The sequence below is a fragment of the Hyla sarda genome, chromosome 9, assembly GCF_029499605.1.
Source record: "Hyla sarda isolate aHylSar1 chromosome 9, aHylSar1.hap1, whole genome shotgun sequence".
Lineage (NCBI taxonomy): Eukaryota > Metazoa > Chordata > Amphibia > Anura > Hylidae > Hyla > Hyla sarda.
In genome coordinates, this window is record NC_079197.1 from 161,246,234 (window position 1) to 161,253,232 (window position 6,999).

Consider the following 6,999-nt stretch of genomic DNA (forward strand, 5'->3'; position numbering starts at 1 on the left):
TCCCTCCCTTTTCAAATGGTGGACTCTGTACTTTTTAGAGAACTTATGGCTTGTGCCGAGGCGACGTGGAGAGTGCCAAGCCGTAATTTCTTTGCGAAGAAGGCAGCGCCGAAGTCAGGAGCTGTAACCATGGTCAGGGACAATACATGTCCTTTACGGCCCACTGGTTGAATGTGGTTCCTGCATAGCCACAACAGCAACTTGGACAGGTCACGCCACTTCCTCCTCCATGCTCTCAGGCCGTTGGTCCTTTGACAGTGTGCGACTCCGCCTCCTCATCCTCCATCGTGTCCTCAGCCTCTACTGCATGGACAAGTCTCAGTGCCCCTCCAGCATACCATGTGTGAAGGGCACGGCGGTGTCACGCTGTTCTTCACATGGTTTGCCTTGGTGAACTGAGTCACACAGGGGAGAAACTGCTAAAAGTAATTCGTAAAGAAATCAGAGCATGGCTTACTCCATGAAAACTGGAAATGGGACCCATGGTGACAGACAATGGGAAGAAAATCTTGCATGTGCTGCGACTGGGAAGACTGAGCCATGCGCCCTGCACGGCACACGTGTTCAATCTGGTTGTGAAGTGGTTCTTGATGTGTCCCCCCATTTGCAAGACATCTTAACTATAGGAAGGAAACTTTGCATGCACTTCAGCCAATCATACACCGCAAAGCAAATCCTCCTTGAGCTGCAGCATCAGAACGGTATCCCCCAACATAGCCTGATTTGTGACGTTGCCACAAGTTGGATTTCCACCCTCCATATGTTGGACCGACTATAAGAACAGAGAAAAGCGATCACAAATTTCATGATGATCCAAGCGGATAGGGGTACTCCCCTGTGTAACTTTAATGTGAACCAGTGGCGGCTCATACGTGACACCTGCCGTTTGCTCAGGCCCTTTGAGGAAGCCACATTATTAGTCATTCCACTGCTTCAGAGGAGCAGGAGCAGCCAGAGGAGCAAGAGGGTTATGGGGAAGGCGAGACAGAGGACCCAGACACACCGTGGCAGTATGCAGTGGAGATGCCGGCAGGGAATCCCTCCGAGTCACTTGCACAAATGGCACAATGCATGCTCACTTGTTTGCATAGTGACAGACAAATTGTCACCATTCAGCAGTGGGATGATTTCTGGATCTCCACCTTATTGGACCATCACCACCGCCACAAAATAGGGGCCTTTTTTTACACCCACTGAGAGGGAGGGCAAAGTGACCTACTACAGAGGCATCTTATGTAGTCAGATGGCCGTTGCCTATCGGCGCCATTGTCCATCCTCTCGCAGGTCTGAATTGGCACACCCTTTGGAAAAAATTACTGAAATCCTATAACCGTCAATAAGCTTCTTACACCTCTCAGCCGGAATGTTGGACCACTCTTCCTTTACAAACTGCTCCAGGTCTTTTATTGGAAGGCGCCTTTTCCCAACAGCAATATTTAGATCTCTCCACAGATGTTCAATGGGATTTAGATCTGGACTCATTGCTGCCACTTCAGAACTCTCCAGCGCTTTGTTGCCATCCATTTCTGGGTGGTTTTTTTTACGTATGTTTAGGGTCATTGTCCTGCTGGAAGACCCAAGATCTCGGACGCAAACCCAGCATTCTGACACTGGGCTGTACAGTGTGACGCAAAATCTGTAATACTCAGATTTCATGATATCTTGCACAGTACTGTCTATTTGGCTGTCGGGCATTCCCATGGACTGCTCTTTTTCCAAGGGAGAATTGTAGAATAAAATTCACGTTAACCTTCAGTCGTGTGTGTATGGAGGCCTCTACATGGAGGCCTCTACAGTCGTGTGTGTATGGAGGTTTAAAGTCTTGCGGTTTTTACTTGTACCTGAGGAAGAGGCCAGACTGGCTTAAAAATGCGTTATATGGAGCAATAAACCTTGTTTTTAAATTTTTTTATCTGAAGAAGTTTACATTTTTTTTCAATTCACGAGGCAGAGCCCGGTTATCCCCAGGAGGATGTGTCGGAGTGATTAAAGATCCCATTGTGAAATTGCCCTTAAAAATAAAGTATAAACTGGTTAAAAAAAGAAGTGAAAAGAAACTTTTTTCCATAAAAAAATGTATTTGCAAAATTATGGCAGAATAAATTTTTTCATCTCCACCCCGGTTTTTCCGGTGGAAAAATGTATTTCATATCAACTGGCTCCAGAAAGATAAAGGGGTACTCCACCAGAAAACAGCTTATCCCCTATGCAAAAGGATAGAGGATAAGATGTCTACTTGCGGCACCCCAGTATTCCGATGCACGGAGTAAACTCCACTCCGTGCCGGATGACTGGCAAACACAGCCTCCACGCCCTCACCATTTATGTCCATGGGAAAAGGCGTGACAGCTACGTACGAGCCGTCATGCCCCCTCCCATAGACATGAATGGAGAGGGCGTGGTGTGGAATGACGTCACGAACACAGAAGCTTCAAGCTTCCTTGTTTCGGACACCGCTGCCGCCGTGGAGATTGTGGTTGTCCCCAGCGGCAGGATCCCCATGATCAGACATCTTATGCCATATCCTTTGGATAGAGGGATAAGATGTTTTCTGGCAGAGTACCCCTTTAAACAGATTTGTAAATTACTTTGTAAATTACTGCGCAGAGCAGCGCGCAATCAGGTTAGTTCTCGATACTAGGCGCAGAGAGGAAGTGCGCTCTCTGCACCTAGCACTGCGCAGGCGCACTGAGGAGGAAGACAGCGGCGGGAGCGAGCGCTTGCTTGATTACACACAGCGGCGCGCAGGTTAGACTAGCTGAAGGGCGCATGTGCTGGGACCTGTGTGTCAATCACACAGAGGTCCCAGCGCGGACATACGGGGTAGGCGTGGAGGTGGGCGTGGCGGCGGCGGGGCATCGCGTACCTCGCGCCACGCCTATCCGACCTTCAGTGGCTTTGAATAAAAGCCTTTTTTGCAGTCATGAAAGCCTGCAAATATGAGGTAAAAATATTACTTTACCCACCACCTGCACACAGTACAAAGGCTGTGTGCAGGTTATTGCACCAAAATTTCATGACAGTTGCGCTTAAAAAAAAAAAAAAGTTTTCCACTGGAGTACGCCTTTAAAGCCAAAATGAGCTTGGTCCTTAACCCCTTAAGGACCAAGCCCATTTTCACCTTAAGGACCAGGCCAATTTTATTATTGCATTTTCGTTTTTTACTTCTCGCCTTCTAAAATCCGTAACTCTTTCATATTTCAATCTACAGACCCATATAAGGGCTTGTTTTTTTACTTTATAATTAAACCTCTTATTTTACCAATAAATGTACGGAAAACCCCCAAAAATATTTTTTTAGGGAGGAAATTGAAATGAAAACCACAATTTTGCACATTTTGGAGGGTTTCGTTTTCACACTGTACAATTTACGGTAAAAATGACATTTGTTCTTTATTCTGTAGGTCAAATGATACCCATGACTAGATACTTTTATATTTTTGTACCGCTTAAACAAAAATCTAAAACTTTTTGTACAAAATCAGTAATCTAAAATTGCCCTATTTTGACACCTATAACTTTTTCAGTTTTCCGTATATTGGGCAGTATGAGGGCTCATTTTTTGCGCCGTCATCTCAACTTTTTATCGATACCACATTTGCATATATAAAACTTTTATTTCATTTTTTATAAATTTTTTTGAATAAAATGTGACAAAAAAGCATCATTTTTGGACATTTTAAAAAAAATATTACGTTTACGCCGTTCACCGTACAGGATTATTAACATCATATTTTGATTGTTCGGACATTTACGCACGCGGCGATACCAAATATGTTTTTTTTTTCTTAATTACGCTTTTTGGGGGTAAAATGGGAAAAACAGACAATTTTTATTTTTAATGGGGGAGAGGATTTTTCCCTTTTTTTTTTTTTTTACATTTTTCAACTTTTATTTACTCTTTTTATGTCCCCATAGGGGACTATCTATAGCAATCCTTTGATTGCTAATACTGTTCAGTGCTGTGTATAGGACACGCGATGCCCCGCCTATCTGACCGTCAGTGGCTTTGAATAAAAGCCTTTTTTGCAGTCATGAAAGCCTGCAAATATGAGGTAAAATACTTGCTGGACACAACACCTGCACACAGTACAAAGGCTGTGTGCAGGTTGTTACACCAAAATTTCATGACAGTTGCGCTTTAAATGAACTGGTGCCAGAAAGTTAAACAGATTTGTAAATTACTTATATTAAAAAATCTTAATCCTTTCAGTACTTTTTAGCAGCTGTTTGCTACAGAGGAAAATCTTTATTTTTTGTCTTGTCTACAGTGCTTTCTGCTGACACCAAAATCCCCATAGCAAACCTATGCTGCTCTGGACAGTTCCTGACATGGACAGAGGTGTCAGCAGAGAGCACTGTGGACAACACAAAAAAGAAATTCAAAAAGTAAAGAATTTCCTCTGTAGCATACAGCTGCTAAAAAGTACCAAGAGGAATAGGTTTTTTTTAATAGAAGTAATTTACAAATCTGTTCAACTTTCTGGCACCAGTTTATTTAAGAAAAAAAGTTTTCCACCGGAGTACCTCTTTAGGATACAGCCAATTTTATTTTTGCATTTTTGTTTTTTCCTTCTCGCCTTCTAAAATCATAACTAATTTACATTTACAGACCAATGTGAGGACTTGTATTTTGCGCCACCAGTTGTCTTGTAATTTTCCTAATTCTCTGGGTCAATACGATTACATACTTTTAAACTTTTTAACCAAATTAGTGTTTTTAAAACCCCTCTATTTTGACCTTCTATAAGTTTTTCCTTTTTTTCCTTTTTTTTCTTTACGTTTACGCCGTTTACCGCAAGGGATGATTAACCACATAGGGACCCAGGGCGTACAGGTATGCCTTCGGTCCCTGGTACTTAAGGACCCAGGGCGTACCTGTATGCCCGTGGGAATTTCGGTCCCCTGCGCGCGCCGAGCGGGGACCTGACCGGGGTGACTGCTGATATCGATCAAATGCCCAGGGGTGACCCGGGGACCCGGAATATAAGGGGGATCGCGGTTGTCCAAGACACCTACGATCCCCCTGAAGGAATAGGAGTGAGGTCCAGACGCGACCACCAATAGCAGATGGGGGGGGTTAACTTTAGTTTCCCCCGTTCTGCCCACCCACAATAGGTGGGCAGGACAGGGAAACAACGGAGGACCGTGCGCCGAAGTCCACTTACCCATCGGCGACGGCTGCGGGCTGCGATCAGGACGGGGATCGGCGGAAGAAGAGGACGGCGATGCGGCTCCCTGGATTCTACTGAGGCCGGTGAGTTGCCTAGCAACATCTGGAGGGCTACAGTCTGAGACCATAAATAGTGGTCTCTATATTGTAGCCCTCCAGATGTTGCAAAACTACAACTCCCAGCATGCCCAGACAGCTGTTTGGGCATTCTGGGAGTTGTAGTTTTGCAACATCTGGAGGGTTACAGTTTAGAGATCACTGTACAGTGATCCAACTGTGGCCCTCTAGATCTTGCAAAACTACAACTCCTAGCATGCCGACACAGCAGTTTGCTGTCTGGGCATGCTGGGATTTGTAGTTTTGCAACATCTGGACCTCCACAGTTTAGAGATCACTGTTCAGTGGTCTCTAACTGTAGCTCTCCAGATGTTGCAAAACTACAACTCCCTGCATGCCCAAACAGCTGTCTCGGCATGCTGGGAGTTGTAGTTGAGTACCTCTAGCTGTTGCATAACTACATCTCCCAGCATGCCCTTTGGCGATCAGTACATGCTGGGGGTTGAAGTTTTGCAACAGCTGGAGGCACACTGGTTGGAAAATACTGAGTTAGATAACTGAAGGTTTTCTAACCAGTGTGCCTCCAGCTGTAGCAAAAGTACAACTCCCAGCATGCACGATCTGTCAGTACATGCTGGGAGTTGTAGTTTTGAAACAGCTGGAGGTTTGCCCCCCCCCATGTGAACGTATAGGGTACTTTCACACAAGCAGGTTTACAGTTTTCTGCTTCTTTTTAAGTTTTCTGCTTCAAGTTTGGGCTGCGGCAAATTTTTCACCGCAGCGCAAACTCCTAGTGCGAAACTCACTGTAAACGCCCGCCAGTGCGAATGTACCCTAAAAACACTACACTAACACATAATAAAGGGTAAAACACTACATATACGTCCCTTACACTGTCCCCCCCAATAAAAATGAAAAACGTATTGTACGGCAGTGTTTCCAAAACAGAACCTCCAGCTGTTACAAAACAACAACTCCCAGCATTTCTGGACAGTCACTAACTGTCCAGGAATGCTGGGAGTTTAGCAACAGCTGAGTACGGGTATTTCCGTACTCGGGAGAAATTTCACTTCAAATTTTGGGGGGCTTTTTTCCTTTTACCCCTTATGAAAAGGAAAAGTTGGGGGCTACACCAGCCTGTTAGTGTAAAAAAAATTACATTTTTTACACTAACATGCTGGTGTTGCCCCATACTTCTTATTTTCACAAGCGGTAAAAGTAAAAAAAAAAAATTTGTAATGCAATTTCTCCTGAGTACGGAAATACCCCATATGTGGGCGTAAAATGCTCTGCAGACGCACAACAAGGCTCAGGAGTGAGAGCGCACTATGTACATTTGAGGCCTAAATTGGTGATTTGCACAGGGGTGGCTGATTTTACAGCGGTTCTGCCATAAACACAAAAAAATAAATACCCACATGTGACCCCATTTTGGAAACTACACTCCTCACGGAACATAACAAGGGGTATAGTGAGCCTTAACACCCCACAGGTGTTTGACGAATTTTCATTAAAGTTGGACGTGAAAATGAAAAAAAAAATGTTTTCACTAAAATGCTGGAATTACCCTAAATTTTTCATTTTCACAAGGGAAAATAGGAAAAAAGCCCCGCAAAATTTGTAACGCCATTTCTTCTGAGTAAGAAAATACCCCATATGTGGATGTAAAGTTCTCTGCGGGCGAACTACAATGCTCAGAAGAGAAGGAGCGCCATTGGGATTTTGAAGAGAAAATTTGTCCGGAATTGAAGGCCACATATGTTTACAAA